Source organism: Portunus trituberculatus, chromosome 49 (assembly GCF_017591435.1).
Source record: "Portunus trituberculatus isolate SZX2019 chromosome 49, ASM1759143v1, whole genome shotgun sequence".
NCBI classification, from domain to species: Eukaryota; Metazoa; Arthropoda; class Malacostraca; order Decapoda; family Portunidae; genus Portunus; species Portunus trituberculatus.
In genome coordinates, this window is record NC_059303.1 from 2,775,796 (window position 1) to 2,795,086 (window position 19,291).

At 45.1% G+C, this 19,291-nt stretch overlaps 1 long non-coding RNA gene across 4 annotated transcripts in view; it reads right to left on the minus strand.

The window, feature by feature from the left end:
* LOC123499079 overlaps window positions 1–19,291 on the minus strand; it is a 188,647-nt gene that overhangs the window by 168,674 nt on the left and 682 nt on the right. The gene's annotated exons all lie outside the window — the stretch shown is intronic.

Genomic DNA, 19,291 nt, shown 5'->3' on the forward strand with positions numbered 1-19,291 from the left:
CTTTCCATGCCCTTTTCACTCATACATGGCCAGCAGGACGGCAAATATAATCCCATTGGAGACGCCTACTCCTGGGCACGTACCCCCTCCCCATCCCATTCCTCTTCCCATCCCTGTTCCCCTCCCTGTCCCTCACTCCTATCCCTTACTCCCCTCCCCTGCCCAGTCAACAACAGCCAGCCGTCCCTCAGTCCTTTCTCCTCTCTGTGGGAAAAAGACGCCGGCAGTTTGACCAGCGCAATTAAAATCTGACTTTTGCGTGAATATCGTGGCGTGTCGGGGTGGTCGGGGCTCGGCCGATCAACCAGTTCTGCCCGACCAGTCCAGCAGAGCTGTTCGTCACGACTGAGGTTACCGGCGAGTGAGGTTTGCGGTATATATTAATGGCTGGCCGCGAACCAATATTCCGCGGTATGTACGTAAGCAAGAGTTGAATGAATGTTGGTGAATTTAGGGCAGACATGGCGTTGGGGGCTAGGGAGGGTAAGGGTGTAGAGGGAAGGTAAAGGTAGGGGGGGGTTAGGTAAGTCTCAATATTTATGCCAAGGAGATGGAAATAAGATAATGGAAGGGAATTTTTCAAAGACTCTGGCATTCCCGATACGAAGCGAGTTCTTGGTCGAGGAGGAAATGTTGGAGTGATGCTGTGAAGGCGAGCATCATACATCATAGGCAACGTCCTCAGCATTATGCCGCTCGCTACATCACGCCGAACCAACTCACTCCAGCCGCCGGGGGAAGATGGAGGAGGAGAAGGAAGAAAGAAGACATGGAGGAGGAAGAGGAGCAGGAGGAAGAGAAGGAGTCCGGAGCGCTTTTTTTTACACCCATTGCTTATTCGGAATGGATTTATAGATAAAAGTTCTGATGGATTCGAAGCAACACGCGGCGGTAACTGTGGGTTCTGAAATGGAACAAAACTCCTGGGGAAAAAATAACGGCGCCCAAGTAATGAGTGCCAGTTGGAGGAGGAGGAGGAGGAGGAGGAGGAGGAGGAGGAGGAGGAGGAGGAGAGGGAGAGGGAGAGGGAGAGGGAGAGGAGGGAGAGGGAGAGGAGGAGGAGGAGGAGGAGATGGAGATGGAGTTGGAGATGGAGTTGGAGGTGGAGGAGGTGGAGGAGGTGGAGGAGAAGGAGGAAGAGGAGGAGGAAGAGGAGGAGGGACGTGCTTTACAGTTTTCCTTTCTTAGAGTGAAATGTCTCTTAATCGTGAGATACAAAATCTTGCGCCTCTTCCTTTGACATCATAATATTATTAAGTGACAACTCTGCGATAAACATATTAAAGACCAGACTTTCAAGTTGTTGTTTTTAATGACATTTGATATTTCATTTAAGTTTTATATATGGAAGTCCGAATACTTTCCTTTCTGAATAGATAAACAAAACATGTGAGTTGTGATTAAGTTAACAAGTAAGTCAATGAATATGTGAATGAATACATATAAATGAATACTTAAGTGTATAAATTGATTAATAAGTAGATGAGAAAATGTTCATGGAAAAAGTGACTCAATTTCAGTGTCGTGCCTACAGCCCTACACATAATGAATAAACAAGTATAACGAACAGAGACACTGGTACAACACTAAACACTCGCCCCTTTACTCCCACCACGGCAATGTTAACAAGGACACGTGCAATGTTGATAAGAGAAGAGATGTTTTGAATGGTGAGCGAAAAAAAAAAATGACGAGCAGAGGCGGTGTGGCAACGAGTCCCTCTCCCTTGTTCATCACCTCGCCTCTCCACCTCCTCTATAATCTTTCCTCTCATCCTCCAAATCGTTTATTTAACCATCCTTTCTTGCACAATTTCTCACTTCCTTCCCTCATCTTTCCCTCACTCATCCCCTTCCTCACCCATCCCTCCCATCCATCCTAGATCCAGAGCCTCTTGTTGCGCACACGCACGCGCGCACACACACACACACACACACACACACACACACACACACACACACACACACACACACACACACACACACACACACACACACACACACACACTCTCTCTCTCTCTCTCTCTCTCTCTCTCTCTCTCTCTCTCTGCGGCACCTTCAGCCTCGCCGTCAGTGTTCTCTAAAGGATTACGAGGCACAGGATCTAGCGCAGCAGGAGTGGTGGCAGGAGCATCTAGTGATAGGAAGCGAGGGAGATTCAAGGGGGATTTGATCTTATCTAGTGACCGATGAAAGGCTTGGATCCCCCTGTGAATACCATCGCGTGATCCTCCCTCCGGTGTTGTGTTTGCTCCCCCCCGCGCCGCCATTACCCATGCATCACGTCTGCTTGAAGGATGAAATACGTCTTGAGGAGGAGGAGGAGGAGGAGGAGGAGGAGGAGGAGGAGAAGGAGGAGGAGGAGGGGGAGGAGGCGCGCCGGCGTAAGTGTACAAGACGCTTCGGATCATTATTCAAGGTGACTGGGAATGAGTTTGTCACGCCACTGATGTTGGAATGAAAGGCCTCAGGGTATTGATCTCAGTGACGCGTGTTTTTTGTTCACTCTCTGTCAAGTTAAAGCTGTCGGGGAGGAATTAGTGCATTTTTTTTTTTTTTTTTTTTTAGAAGTCGAGGAACATTGCATCATCTGTGTACAAGTGTTTAGGGTCTCTCTCTCTCTCTCTCTCTCTCTCTCTCTCTCTCTCTCTCTCTCTCTCTCTCTCTCTCTCTCTCTCTCTCGTGTTACGCTAGGAATCTATGTTATGGTATAGTCGTTTTCATAAGTGTAGTGACATAATGCACTTATTTCAGTTGTATCTAGAGTTTTCCTCACTTTCCAGTCACGTGTTAGGTATCAAATTGTCAGGTTATGTTTTTCTCAGACTGAAAAAAGACTTAACACTGACTGAACACTGACTTCATCTGCATTTAGAGTTTCATTTAATCTTAAGTCTCTATCAACTGTCAGGTTAGGTTTTGGAAATTGTTATATCATTGGGCTTAAGTCTGAGAGAACATACAAGACACAGTAAGAATGAATGCAGAGTCCTCGACTTTTCAAGGACTGGCAGTTATGTGGAATTTTTAAGCGTCGACCCCCTTATAGACAAGGAAGGATTGGAGAGGCAACAAAGCCAAATAGACAGCCGACAGCCTCACATCATAGAGGCGAGCGGCGTGTGGTCAGCAAGCCGGCCACTGTATCAGCCTGTGCCCAGCATGACTGACGGCGCCACAACCTCGGACAAAAGTACACTGACAGAGGATCGAATCTTCCTTCTAAGGGATTCACGGCAGGTGTTGCTTCTCACACCGACAGCAGAAGGGAAAAATATAAAATGAACATGCTGGCACGCAGTCACTCACGATTGTGTGTACATATTACTTATATGAATATGAATCTAAATATACATAAATAAATCAGTGAATATATATATATATATATATATATATATATATATATATATATATATATATATATATATATATATATATATATATATATATATATATATATATATATATATATATATATATATATATATATATATATATATATATATATATATATATATATATATATATATATATATATATATATATATATATATATATATGCATACATAACCAATCGTGTTCTTTCTGGCGCAAACACAGAAGAGAGCCCATTGAATGACACACATTGCAGACTGCCACTTCCAATCCCCCGAAAAGAAATACTACACCCAAACACGTGTCCCTTTAACAACACAACACCCAATCATCTCACGCACAACACGGCTCCAGACAAACATCCTTAAAAAACACATGATTAAAGCAAAACAACTCTAACAGTAACCATATTCACCTACAAAAATAAAGAAAAAAATAAATACAATTCTGCGACCTTGAACAGTACCAGCGGTAGATGTTGAGCCGTGAGTAGTCAGGTGAGGGGAAGCCGCTGCCGGAAATTCTACTCTCGTGTCCTTTTAAGAGGAGTTCGTTGTACCTCCCCGCCACCCTCGCTTCTCAAGGACACGTGTGGCGACAATCAATCTAATGAAGTAGTTGCGTCACCGTGAACAGCTGCGCGGCGATGACTGAGCTCAAACTACGTCGACTGATTGTTTGTCTTTTTTCCCTTCCCATACAATAGTCTTTATCCCCCTCCCCTCTTTTTTCCCTTGAGTTTTTTGTATTTTCTTCTCTCTGTATCTGATTTTGACTTTCTAACTCTTCCTCTTCCTCTTCCAATTTATTAGACACCTTAGTTCACCACTTCCTGTATCTCTTTGTCTTACTCTGCAGGTTTTTTTCTAAATTTCCCATATTAGTTTCTACTCTTGTTACAATTTCTTCCATATATCAATATCAATTTATCTCTACGTTCTTACTCACTTCCATACAGCGATCTCTCTTTTTTCTCTTTATATATCTTTTAGTCTCCATCTACCTCTCCTTTACTCATTTCATAACTTCAATCTCTTTTCTTCTTCTTTCTCTTCTTCTATTTCTCTTTCTTTTATCTCATCATCACTCGCTTCACTACATCTATCTCTCTCTCTCTTTTCTTTTTTCTCTCAGTTTCTTCCACCACTTTCTCTTTCTACTTCTTTCTTCTCGGTTCCTTCCATACATCCGTCTTTCCTCTCTCTACTTCCTCCTCTCCACCTCTATAAGGCTTTCCATCTCCTCCATCACCATCTCCATTGTACTGTGGGCACGCATACCTGTTGCAAGCCAGCCATTCGCTCCACACTTGCACTCCTCCCTTTTCCAGTTCTCTCAATCGCCTTTCTCACTAACAACCTGACAATGCACTTCACTCCCCACCTCTCTTTTACACCCACGCATCTCCTAACAAATCTACGGCGCCCTCCACAAACCTGCACCTCCCACAACACACCTGCATAACACTTGCAGTCTCTCCTAGTCTCTTGAAGCGGACATTCACCTCCAGGGATGGGCAGTAATGGGTCATGCCTTCCTTGCTCGTCATTGGTGGCTCTATACGACTCTCTCTCTGCCTTGTTCACTCCCATATTGTAAGACTGGTGGGCTGGTGGAGGGATGGGATGGGTCTTATGTTTGCTTGTGGTGAGTGAATGAGGAAATTTAATTCTTTTGATTGTAATGGTTTCTTCTCCGGCGTGATAAAATGGTTAGTGGAAAATATAATAAATAAAAGGAACGCGATGAAAGTGTTGTTGTCTTCCTATCGCTCCTATGATCACAAAATGTACCCTATATATGTCGTCTTTAAGTTAGGAGAATGCGTTTCTTATGAGGCGTAGCATTTAAGATTAAAAAGTTCTTCACTAAGTTTTTTTTTCCTATTCACACATCATTTTCACTCATATTCACTCCCTCATTCACACATCATCCTCATTCACTCACTTTCACTCACCATCTTCGCAGCACCTTTATTCTCTTTCATAATCACCTATCACTTTCACCGATCACACACACCTTCACTCCAGTTCACCCTCACTTTCGTCTCTCCTCACCCACGCCTCATTCCTCACCTCTTACTCACGCTATCCCGACCTCACTCACTCCCTCTCTCACTCTCTCCCTCTCTCCCATTCTCTCCTGCACATCACTCTGATAACACCGGGTGATTTTCTTAAATGGAAATGTTAAATGGGAATGTAAATTAAAACAAGGATTCCTGAGTTGCGTGCAGGAACCAGAATTGCTTTATGGCTCTTGTTTACCATTTTTTGTTCTCTCTTTTCTTTCCTGCTTCGCTGCAGTGTGTGTGTGTGTGTGTGTGTGTGTGTGTGTGTGTGTGTGTGTGTGTGTGTGTGTGTGTGTGCGCAGTCACGTGTTTGTCTTGTTTTCTTTTCTTTTTCAATCACCACAAAGATGGGATGCAGAGAGAGAGAGAGAGAGAGAGAGAGAGAGAGAGAGAGAGAGAGAGAGAGAGAGAGAGTGTGTGTGTGTCAGTCAGTCAGTCTGTACACTCCCCCCCTTCCTTTCCTTAGTCTCCCACAGATAGATAATTGCATTTACCCATTCAGAAGCCCCAATGGTAATCAAATTATTATCAGGGGCGCCATCAGCTGCACACCGCGGCTGGGCGTCCGTCAGGCGGTGACAGCTCCAGGGGTGCCAACACTCCCGAGTTATCAGGCTCAGACTCTCAAGGTTTCATCAGCCTCATTTACCGGCGGCGGGAGGTGCAGCGGTCTCATCAGCCTCCATTTACCGACTGCAAGAGGCGCGGCGGAGATAAGCGGAGGAGAAACTTTTCGAAAAATTAAGATATGTCACTTAGGAGTCAGGATATCAAAATTACAGTAACTGATAACTTGGCGGGGCGTCCGTCCAATAGCTCAGGACAAGGGAGAAAAATGCGTCGATTACTTGTGCGTGGGAAATGAATCGTAATTGTGAGGTGATATAGAGGCTCATTTCCTCTGACGCGCTAGAGGAGAGTTATTAAAGATTCTAGGGAACAAGAAATCTAAAATGGTAATGCGAACATTCAATATCGGGAGTTATTTCCTTGGGGCTTAAAGGAGAGTATTGCCTGCGCCTCGCCACACCCAACACCCTCCACACCTCCACCACCACCACCACACCACCGCCCTGACGCAACAACACCCTCGCTCCTCGGTATCAACTCCTCACTATCTGGACGGAGGCCGCTGCACAGGGAACATTGCAACAGGCGACCGGGACTTGATGAGGATAAGACGATGAAAAAAACAACCCAAAAAAGTATCGGCGAATGTTATGTCAGGGAGGTGAAGGTGGTGGTGGTGGTGGTGGTGGGCCTCCTTCCCTCACTCCCTAGCACCGCACTGTCTACAAATGGGCTCGAGATGCCTTTTTCTCCTTCATCTTCCACTTCCCACGAGTGTGTGCGATCTCCGCGGAGGTACTGGCGGGCCTGGCATGCTCTCCACTCTCCCCTCCTCTCCCTCTTCTCTCCTTCCTCCTCCTCTCCCTCCCCGCGCCGTGATGGAGGCCCGCGAGACCAATCAAAATATTTATGAAGGCGCGTCTGACCCACTGGCCACAGACTGGACAGAGGTTCCTCGTTACGGCGCTGGCGTGTCAGGCGAGGGGCGGGCGGGGGGCAGCGGTAATGGATGTTTTTCTCATGACGTCACGCATTGCTCAGGTGCGACGGCAACGCGACGGACGACTGACATTGTGGATATTGTCTTAGTTTCCTAAATCATGATAATTAGTATATACCTGAATCACTAGCTAGTCCAATACTCGCTTGCTTCCTTGGTATACATATTGAAATCGCATCTATTATACATCACATATACCGGACGGAAACACATACTTCATTATTATGCACTGTCTTCTTGGTATACATACCTTAATCGTATCTTTAATGCATTATACATATTTATCAGATTCATACACTCACTCCATACACTTTTCTCGTTTTGTTTTTATACATCTCCTCTTTCCTTTCATTCCTCTCACTTCTCAGATTCATGCTCCCCTTCTATGCATCTCTGCCTTTCTCTTGTTGAATGCTGTAAATATTGTATTTCATCATCCATACATGAAAACATCTTATACAGCAGTCAGATTTACACACACACGTTTCAACCATCATATAGTCACTCTTCTCTCTCCCTCCTTCCTGCTCTCTCTCTCTCTCTCTCTCTTTCTTTCTCTTCTCTCCCGCTCTCTCACATGCCACACGTGCGAGGTATAATGCATTCATTACCCTTGATTACACTTTACAAACTCTTTAAAAAAATTTTCAGCTCGTGCAGGATACTTCCTCTCTCCCCTGTACACCGCCACGCCAAGGTTTGCAGCTCGTTAACTAATAAGACTTTAACATTCTGGTGCATTCTTACTTGGCTGTATTTTTGAGATCACTGGTATATGTAGAGATAGAATGAATGCCGCCACGATCGTTTAGTTAACTGATAAGATTTCTTTACTGATATTATTATTTCATGTTTGCTCACGTGTATACCAAGATAAACGGAAAGAATAAAAAAACAACATACTGTTACTACTACTACTACTACTACTACAACTACTACTACTACTACTACTGTTACTACTGCCATGTCTACTACTGTTCCTTCTACTACTATTACCACTACTATTACCACTACTACTACTACTACTGCGACTACTATTATTACTCCTTCTACCACCACCACCACCATAATCATTATTACTTTTTATTATGATATATCTGATGATACTGTAATGACGTGATAAATTATAGAAGACGGAACAACAACAACAACAACAACAACAACAACACCCAGACAACACTTAAGAGACACTGACAAGATGGCTACTGGTAACGATGCAGTTATCAACATTCATCTCAACATGGACTTGAATGACGGTAGCAATGGTGGTGGTGGTGGTGGTGGTGGTGGTGGTGACGCACATTCCTCAGACACAAGAAACAGACTCTGCTCCACAAAGCGCCCCCCAAAAACCAGCAGGAGCAGCGCAGGGAGGCAGGTTTTGGGTGTGTCTGCACGTCAGGAGAACGAGATGGCACAAAGGCGCGCGGTCGAGGCACACACAGGCCCTGCTGCACTCCCCGGCTGCTGCAAAGGAACCATCTCGCCTGACTCACAACTGAACACTCTTATTGAATGCTACAGACAAAAGTAGTACCTTCCTTCCAGCTGCATTCATATTACCCCATGGCGTCTCTCTCTCTCTCTCTCTCTCTCTCTCTCTCTCTCTCTCTCTCTCTCTCTCTCTCTCTCTCTCTCTCTTTTTCTCTCTCTTTCTCTCTCTCTGGTAAATCTTTCTTTTAAACATAATTTTAGTTTATGTATGCATTAATAAACTTGTGATTCTCTCTCTCTCTCTCTCTCTCTCTTTGGTAATTTTTTTTTAAAACAAAAATATCATCTATGTATACTTTAACCTGTGATATTCTCTCTCTCTCTCTCTCTCTCTCTCTCTCTCTCTCTCTCTCTCTCTCTCCCCCATCACCCCCCATCACTCACTCTCTCCATCCCTGCCTAGTCTCTTTTCAAACCACCTCCCTAATCCTCTCACAATTCTTACCAAGGCATCTCTCCTCTCCCCACATCCGCGCCTCTCCCGCTCCCCGCCTCGCTCCTCCCCCTGCCAGCGCCGAACAATCAGACATATCATCCAAACACAGAGGGATCCACCGTCTCTCAAAGGGTTGCAACTCAAATCGCCAGCGCGCGCGCCTGTACACAAACAAAATCCCTCCTTTTATCACTGTTTGAAACTGGAATGAGAAACGGCTTGAGAGAACGAGAGCGCCCCTTCAGCTATTTCAAAGGGAACCACCCAGGCGCCCAATTACCCATTTCAAGATCTCTGCGTCCCTAAGGAGTCGCCTATTCGCTTCCTCTTCGCCTCCTCTTCGCCTCCTCTTTGCCTCGTCTTTCTCTACAGTAACAAAGTGCTGCAGTGGCCTCAGCTCCTCGGTATTTACATCGGCGGGTTTCGAATGAGGAGTGCGGGGAAGCGGAGCGTGAAGCATCCCCAAGGAACCAATCAGCAGGGGCCTCAGTTCCCTCAGGACCCCCACTACCTCTCTCTCTCTCTCTCTCTCTCTCTCTCTCTCTCTCTCTCTCTAAAACGTTCCATTTCAACCGGAGTATAAGTATATATGCATTCTTTTAAGATACGTCATAATGAATACTTTCTCTCTCTCTCTCTCTCTCTCTCTCTCTCTCTCTCTCTCTCTCTCTCTCTCTCTCTCTCTCTCTCTCTCTCTCTCTTCTCCCCTTACTCCCTCCCTCTACCCTGCCTCTCCCTTTCACCTCCCCTCCTTCACTCCCTCCCTTGCTCCCTCCTTGTACACTCACAACAAGGTATACGTGTTAAGCACATTGCCTTAAACATTTCATTATACCTTTCCACCACCGGCGCGTTTCGCTCGTTACCTCGTGGCGCGGTATTCTGGTGTGCCTAGAGGATACTTCGTGCTAAGTGAATCGTTTAAGAGCCGCAAACAGGTATTCCCTCAGCGCTAATGTCTGGGTGTCGGGGCGCGGGCCGTGTGCTTGAAGGTATTTAAAGGGAGACGAATCAGCCTATTTGGTCCATGAGTATATAGTGATCTTCTCTGCCTATCAGCTCTGGAGATAGAGAAGATCAAAAGGTCAAAATCGGGTTGCCTTGCTGTCTCTGGCCGTTCACCTCCTTCCCACTATCGCCACAGTCACCTCAGCTCAGCGCCACAATCACCCTCGTTAGCTCAAGGTGGACTGTCATGGAAGTTTCATCATGCATAACAAAGGATGGACTCACTGCCCGGGCCGCACTCATTAGTATCTTCCAGCCACGCCTCTTCGCTTCCTCTTACTTTTCCTTCGTCTGTGTCGCCTTCAGTATCACCACACATTACTTTTCCTCTCTCTGCAGTCTTCCTTCGTCAGTTTCTGCTTCAGTATGACAACGCCCTTGCTAGATGATCTCAGTAACTTTCCTTTTATATTTCCAGCCTCACCTTTCCTACCTTTTCCCCTAATTACTCCTTGTCGCTATTGTCTCCCTCCTCCCTCTGTCCTCGCCTTCAGCACAACTTATCCATACTTTAGTGACGCGTCTCGCCATCCCACGTGGAAGGAGAGGGCGCGATCTCCCCCGGCCATCGTAGAACCTTCGTCGGGCAGGTCCTTTCCGGGCTGTAAATGTCACGTCCCCCTCCGCCACCATCTCGCCCAATGAATTTATCTCACTATAAAGTTTGCTGACTCTCCCTATAAAGCCGGGCAGAGGTCGCGATCCTCCCGCCTGCAGATGTCACTCCGTAAAAAATAATGAGTGTGCCCGAGGCCTTAAGACTCCCTCAGAATTTTTGCCTGAAGAGGATAATTGGAAAATATGTCCTTCCCTTTTCTGGCTGTCCCAGGCTGGTGATGGGCGCGCCCTCAACACGGCCGGGTAAACAAGAGTCACTTCTGTTAGCCGACGTGTTGATCCCTTATTAAGAGCATGAGGACAAGTTTTCCGTGCTTGGGGGAACATAAAGGCGGCTTGGGGATGGGCCCCTTCTCCTACATGGTCGTGGGGCCACCTGCACGCGGCACAGCGGGGGGAAAAGAGATTCAGCTAGAAGAGAGCATGGAATCGTGATTTTCCCAGCAAAGCTAAATAAGACATTGGCGGGGACCATTACGATTCGCGCCAGGAGGAGGCCACGCGTGTTACTTACGACTGACTCTGTACGGTGCTGGCAGACACACATCAGCCTCATCTCCCTCACCTCTTGGTTATTAACTGCTCCAGCGTGTGTGATAATAAGAGTAAAAAGATTCCATTCCCCTAAAACTATTCTATATGACTTGAGAATGTTCCCCGCCAAATTACGGAGCAGGAAAAGGTTTGGAAGACATAAAACCGTCGGAAACTATATGAAGAGTTTCACGGTCGTGTTTCGCTGATTCACGTAAGACAGAGGATCCAGCTGAGCGAACGAGGCCCCATAGAGGGATTCAATACTCCGTAAACACTCACACAAACCATTCCGACTCCTTTTATCTGAAACGGGCACCCCACTCACTCTCCCTCCATTAAACCTGCAACTGAACACGATCTCTTAAATTGGTTTGTGATTGAATTAAAGATAAGATTGGATAAGAGGAACAGTGCTCGCGGTGGCCGGAGTTGCCACGCCTCTTGCCTGGGTCACCTTCCTGCCTGTGTGATGGAGCCCGCCGCCCAATGGCCTGTTTTATGGCAACATACCGACTGTTCCATCGATTTCCTATTCGCTTCCTTTCAAGAGTCTGAGTTTGTTCGTAATTCAGGCTTGAAAGTTCCCCGCTTTTTCCTGGTTTGAAATGACCGAGAGTTTTTACTGCAGAGTGCAAAGGTTACTTGTTATTGTTTGTCTCGGCAACGTGGAATGAAAAGGTGGAATGACGATCTCTGATTTGCTTTTAGGGATCGAAAAGTGGAGAAAAATTTAACTGCTTCAATCAATGGCGGAGAAAAAATTGACCGTTTCTTAGAATATTCTTTAAAAAAAACAAGCTTACAAGAAAAAGATTTTTCTGTCTTTTAAGAGAAGTGTTACATTATTCTTTTCTTTTCCTTAAATTTCCTGGTGTCTATTTTCATATGAAGCTGTAATGACTGACATGAGGAGGTGGATCAGCCTCCACCTTCCCTTCAGCTCGAGGTGAGAGGAAAGAGAACAAGCGATCTTTCCCTTCCTTCTCTCCCTTCAGCCTTAAAAGAGACACGCTCAGCAGAAACAAAATAAAGGATTATCTTTTTTTTTCGATGATGCATAAAACCTCCACATTGACCTTTTCTTTACTTTTTTCTATCTATTCGTATTATAATAAAATTTTGCTTTACAACACATTATTTTTTTTCTATTCAATCTAATTTCCTTGTGACTATTATCCCTCATTTCCTGTCTAATATTCCCGTTTTTTGTCTTCACCGCTGCCTGCTTTCCTTATCTGAGACGCATCCTCCCACACTGTCCGTCCCACGCCTATCTCATTTGCTTCCAGGATTCATCTTTCGTATTAATTTCTTTTCCTTTTCCGTTCCTCTTTAATTACCTGCTTGTCTACCTGTCTATCCTCCTGTCTGTCCTTTCCTTTCCCTCCGTGCGTCATTCCCTACCTGCCCTCCGGATCCTCCCTCCCGCTCCTCTCCTTCACCTTCCTCTCTCCCCTCATACAACACTCAATACGATCCGTTCCTCTTCTCCCCTCACCTTACCTTCGCCTGAAAACCTTATGACCCCTCGTGTCTTTCCCTCACCCTTCCTTCTTTGCTCCCTTTAACCTCCCCCTTTTCACCCCCTCCAAGAGCCTCCCAAGACCCCATTACCTATTACTTTTCCCTCCCTTCGTCAGCTTATCCTGCACTTTCCCCTTTCCACTCAATGCCCCTTCCCCACCTATACTTTCCATTTGGGTCTCTTTCTTTCTCTCTCTCAACCTACCTCACACTTGGCCACCCCTCTTCAACCTGCCACCCCATCAGAAGACAAGGGCAGGTCGGACCATAATTAGCACTCCCGCCGTGTCTGCCCTGAGACCTCCCTCGGCGTCGCCCACAGGAAAGCCCATCAAACACCGCAGGAGAAGATTGGAGACTCGGCCCGATGACTTCATTTGCAAGAGCCTCGAAGATGAAGAGATTGAGAGGGGAGGGTGGGGGTTAAGAAGTCCATCCCACACACACTCTCTTTTTCTCACCCCCAACCAACACTCCTCCCTCAAGCTTTTTGTCTTTTCTCTCTCTCTCTTCCTCTCCCTTTCTAGTAGCCCTCCTCCTCCTCCCTCGCCTCCTCCAAGTCTCTTTCTCTCTCGCTCTCTCTCCATCTTCAAAAGTAAAATCTCTAAGACTGAGGAGGATAAAATGAAGTCTGCTGAGCCTTTAACTCGCGGTGGTTCCTCCTGCCTCCTCTTCATTAAGGGAGCGATTGAGTCTCCTGCTTCTCCTCCTTTTCCTCTTCCTCCTCCTCCTCCTTCTCCTCTTCCTCCTCCTCCTCCTCTTCCCTATCACCTCCGTCAGAAGTAATAGTAGGGGTGATACAATGATGCGCACGAGTCGAGTTGATAAGTAAACAATAATGATTCTCTCGGCAGTTCATGATACAAGTACATAGTAACTACACAGTACACAGGCGCCGCTGCACACATGTAGTACACTCCACTTCTCCCTCGCAACGAGTCACAAAATCATTACACGAATTAATGCAAGAGTCAACAGGCATCGTGCATGTATTAATTAATTCACAAAATATACATAGACCCAAACCAGACGTGTTATTTTTATTTATTTAGACTTTTTAAACTCCAACACGTGGCTTTACCTGTGTTTGTAGACTCAACTAATCCTCAGGCAGGTGAATCAGGTTCGCATCGCGGCTTGTTTTCCTTCTGAATCAATTACCTTTTTAAATCTTTCCGCAGGTGAGAGAGACAGGTGAGGAGGCTACAGCCAAAGCCGCGCCTCTTTCTCTGTTGACGAAAGTAAATGTTTTTCTAAAATTTCCTTTTGAATTGAGTCGAAAAGTTACGTGAAAATCCTCAAAACCGCCTAATGGATATAAACAGACTCAGTCAAATGTATACCCGACACGGGCCGTGCTGAAAGACTCCTGCCGAGGTAAATATTGACACCTGACGAGAACCTGGCACTCCCCCGGCACTCTGCGCACTTCTCCTCACTGCCACCGCGTCCTGGGAATGCCTCCTGAGCTCGCACACCAGACATCCTCGTGGAGTCCTTAAGAGTTATGATTTCTTATGTATGTGTTTGGTATATGACTGGTAGTAGCTAAAGGCTCTTCCTTACACAGGCATGTGGTTCTGAGGGCGTCTCCTGCATCCATCCCTACATCAGGTATCATTTGGATATCTAGGCACTACTTTTTTTTATTTATATTTGTTAGTTTGATTGAGAGTGATTAAATGAAAGTTAAGAAGAAAGATTAGCAAACAAATCTTTCCTCTTCCACTCACCACCTGGAAGAAACGACCGTCCCTATAAACCTCTGAATTCTGAATTCTAATTTTCTGCACGGAAAAGGTCATCTGGGAGTGATTTGTTTAACTCCTCGACTTCTCGTGAGAGTACGGTACGGTACTTCCTATTTCATTTCAATACGTCAGATGGACTTCCCCGAGGAAAAAATAGATAGCTTTAGCTACAATTGTATTAATAATATACAAACTTTGCACCAGTTCTTTTTTTATCCGGTAAAAACAAGAAGAAATAAATGAAACTAGCATTATTAAAGATCTCAAACACTCAGTTTTCTTATTGTGGTCACGTTACTTGTCGAAATTACACACAAAACACGCTCCATTCTATTTCATGGAGGTTAAGGGAAGGCACACCAATCAAAGCCTTAATCATATGGACCTAGAACATTTCGCACAGACATTTCCTTCCCTTCTGGTGCGCTGAGTCGTGTCAGGCGTGAAAACGAGAAGCTAGGTAAGACTTATCGTTGCGTTCGTGACCGCCACACACCCGTGCCTTGCCTCCCCAACTCCCTGGCCCGCCTTGCGCTTCGCCTCGCCTCTCACACACTTGTAATTTCAGGAAATCATGAGCAATCGACAGCCATTACTTATGTACGACGCGTTTCTCGTCTAATTTATGTTAAAGTGTCGTGTTCTCCAAGAGTATTTTTTTCCCGAGGAGCTGCGAAAAGTTTGACTGACAGATCCCTTACATATTATAATTAAAGAACCTCAGTAGAACTCCATAAGTCTTCCTCAATACTCTCTCTCTCTCTCTCTCTCTCTCTCTCTCTCTCTCTCTCTCTCTCTCTCTCTCTCTCTCTCTCTCTCTCTATCATCTAAACACTGAATAATGCAATAATCAATACCAGTTCTCAAGCACAAACAGAAAAATAAGTGGAGTTCACGTGAGCAGCGCCGGAGGGAAGCGTTTAGGAGGAAAAACTCATTCCTCACACTAACAAGAGGTAATGATGGGTGTCTTTAGGAGAAGGAGGAGGAGGAGGAGGAGGAGGAGGAAAAAGAAAAAGAAAAAGAAGAAGAAGAAGAAGACGAAGAAAAGGACATTCATAGTAACAATAATGATAATTCAGGGCATTTCTTCTTAATAAAATCGAGATAGAAAAAAACAAATGAGAAAATGGGAGAGAAGGACAACGACAATTTTTACCAGTAGGAAAAAGACGAAAGAATAAAACGATACGAACACAAACATGCAACATAACAACAAATATCGATACAAAAACAACCCAAATAACAAGAAAAATGGAAGATAGAAGAGAGAGAGAGAGAGAGAGAGAGAGAGAGAGAGAGAGAGAGAGAGAGAGAGAGGAGGCAGTAAGGCGTAAGTGTACCGTGACTGACTGGTATTAATGCTCTCTATATTTCTTTGTTTCCCAGCAGCCGTGTTCGTGGGCAGGTCGGCCGGGTGAGAAATGTGTCTGAGAGTGCAGGATAATGCCGGAGGGGGTGGTGTGCGCATGCGATCGCTTTATGGGCGCCGATAACTCACTCCCAACACTCCGGCAACATTGTCCTGCACGGAGTAATGAGGAGTCGCTAGGGAGTTTACATTAGCGCGAGCGAGAAGACATGAAGAAAACGCACGACCCTATAAAGAAAACGCGAGCCACGAGGGAAATGTTCAGCAGGGTGTGTGTGTGTGTGTGTGTGTGTGTGTGTGTGTGTGTGTGTGTGTGTGTGTGTGTGTGTGTGTGTGTGTGAATACTTCAGTTTTCTCTCGCGTGTGTGAAGGGTAAATAAATTCAGCTCATTAAACCCCAAGGAAATGGCTGGTTGGCTGACCAGTGAGGCTTATGCTACGAAGACAGCGACCAAGAAGGAAGGATGCCAAGGCCTCTCACCCTCCCTCCCTCCCTCTCTCTCTCTCTCTCTCTCTCTCTCTCTCTCTCTCTCTCTCTCATGCCCCGTTTCTCCCTCCACAGGAACCTCTTTAGCAGCGCCCTCATGCATGACATCGGGTTTGTTATTCTATGGTGAATTAAGGATGTCAATACGTAGAGTTTGATGTCCTCTAAGGTTTCAATATTTCAAAGAGCCGTTCATGATTTTTACTATTGGTGGTGATAGACGAGTAGATAAAATGATACCAGGAGTTTGATTTACACATATATTTCTGTATTTCGAAAGGAGTTGATGTTTTCTTTTTTCATGTTAAAGTCTTATGTTGACAGGTTGGCGCCTTGGACATGAAATTCGTCAAAGTTTGTGATTGATAAGTACGTCAAATTGTATCAAGCTTTTATAGACACGTGAATATGTCAATATTTAAAAAAAAAAAAAATTGGTGTTGATATGTTTCTGTTTCTATTTTGATACTTTTTCTACAGACCAGCGCCTTGGACACGAAATCTCTCAAAGTTTGTGCTGAATATAAGTAAATCAAACAATATCAAGAGTTTTACATCCACTAAAATATGCAAATCACTTAAAACACGTTCATGTTTTTTATAACGATACTTTTTCCCCCCGACAACAGTAGAGACAGGAAACGTGGCGAGCGTGGGAGGACGGTCGAACATTAACTTGTAGCCTTTTTTTGTGCCTCAACCTGACACAAAACAAGAGTCGCCGAACATTCGCGGTGTCTCTTAACTCTCGCCCCAAGAGGAACACCAGTCTGACATTATGCAAATTGAACACTGAAGGCCCACAATATTTCAATCTTAATAAATTTGATGCCGGGAGTCTCCTCTGCCTCGCCTGGGTCTTGCATGGGTTATCACTTGCCATGCGCGTCACGGCTCACAACAGTCCTGCTAGGCCCATTATCCACAGCGTCCTCCAGCGTTCCAAACACAAAAGTCCCTCTTACTTATGACATTTAGCGATGTATAGAATCATGCGCAACCTTTGTATACTCACTCTGTCATTTGTTTATCTCTATGCATATATTTTTGACGAAGAGAGAGAGAAAAAAACTGTGTCTATTTGCATATAAAAGTAAGAGGGCAAAGCTGTCATTTTTTTTCTCTCTTTTGACTCAGTGACGTCCGGCGGCTTAAGGGTGTGGCAGTGACAACCGCCTGTCATATCCAAGGCTGCCAGTCACTTCCCGACACCCTCACCTTGACTCACATCACTCAAGTTACCGCAAAAGAAATACGGGTGAAGCCAGACTACCTCTTTCCCTTTTTTCTCTGACAACTTCAAGACATTTACATTACTGAGCTCCACACTGCACGTCACTCAAAGCCTCCCACAGTGAACGCCAAGTCACACGTCCTTACAGAACCATCTAATCATCGCAGTCACACAGCCACATGCACGTCCCTTTAAAGATTTAGACCAACCACACGTTACCACAATCATGACCACATTTTTTGTTTGACACACGGAAATGCAACAGTTTTTCAAGCTCTCAAACTCGAGAAACCTCATAAAAAGCCACAACACACACACACACACACACACACACACACACACACACACACACACACACACACACTTTTTTCTAAGCTTAGATGTTTACACTATGGACCAACAGCTGCCCACATCTCCAAAATTTCACCCATATGATAACAAATAATGACAGCCATAAGGAAAAAGACAATCAGATTCTCAACATCTCCTCCGTCACAAGTTAGTTACCGCAGGAACACCACGTAAAGAAAACGGATGGCAAGGAACCCGCATTTTCTCGTTTTGTCCAAGTATGCGCAAAAAAAATAGTTATCCAATATGCGTGTAAGTTTTGCGCGCGTGTATGTATGCAAGAGAGAGAGAGAGAGAGAGAGAGAGAGAGAGAGAGAGAGAGAGAGAGAGAGAGAGAGAGAGAGAGAAGTGATGAAAGAGGAAGAAAATCAAGCAATTAGTGTTATCTTAGAAAAAATTATACTCGCAAACATTCCAATTTATTTACGAGTGTAAACAGACGAGGAGGAGCTTGTTGCTGGAGAGAGAGAGAGAGAGAGAGAGAGAGAGAGAGAGAGAGAGAGAGAGAGAGAGAGAGAACTGATTCAAATATATGTAAATTTGAACACAGAAAAAAAATCTTCATATTAAAGTCCTTTATTTTCTTCATCTGTTTATGTGAAGAACTGAGAAGGGCGAAGCGGGTGGAGTGCAGAGAGAGAGAGAGAGAGAGAGAGAGAGAGAGAGAGAGAGAGAGAGAGAGAGAGAGAGAGAGAGATAAGGGATGGGGGCCCAGTTTGGGAGATAACAGGCCCACGTGTACGGAGTAGTAGTAGTAGTTGTAGTTGTAGTTGTAGTTGTAGTTGTTGTTGTTGTTGTTATGCTCAGTATTAGGCTCGTGAGGTTACGCAAATAAAGAAAAAGGAAAATAATAACAAACAAGAAAGACAAACAGAAAAATAGTATGAAATCTAAGCAACTTTATGTGTGGGATGATAACGAAACATCTCCATTACTATTTTTTCTCTTTGGAGATGAATATTCACATCAAAACGGATTGCACTGATTCTCCTTGACAGCGAGACGGAAAGAGAAGAAAGGAGGAAGAGGAGGAGGAGGAGGAGGAGGAGGAGGAGGAGGAGGAGGAGGAAGAGGAAGATGAAAAGAGAAAGGAAGGGATGAATGGTAAGAGTAGGAAGGAAAACACATGGAAAAGAAATACGAGAAACTAAAAATTTATAACAAACAAGAGAAAAAACATCAAAGTCTGTCGATTTGCTAAGAATTGAGAACCACGCACGCACGCACACACACACACACACACACACACACACACACACACACACACACACACACACACTAGGGCCTTAAGAGGTTAAAGCCGGGAGAGTTAAGGAGAGGGCAAGGGAGTACTGGTGCAGCGGTCACTCTGGGCACAAAGCCGGCATATTAGGGGAGGCACACGTCACCCACGCTCGCCTCCCGCGCTGATGGTACACCTGATATGCAAAGTGGCACCATACTATTAACATGTCTCGTAAAGGG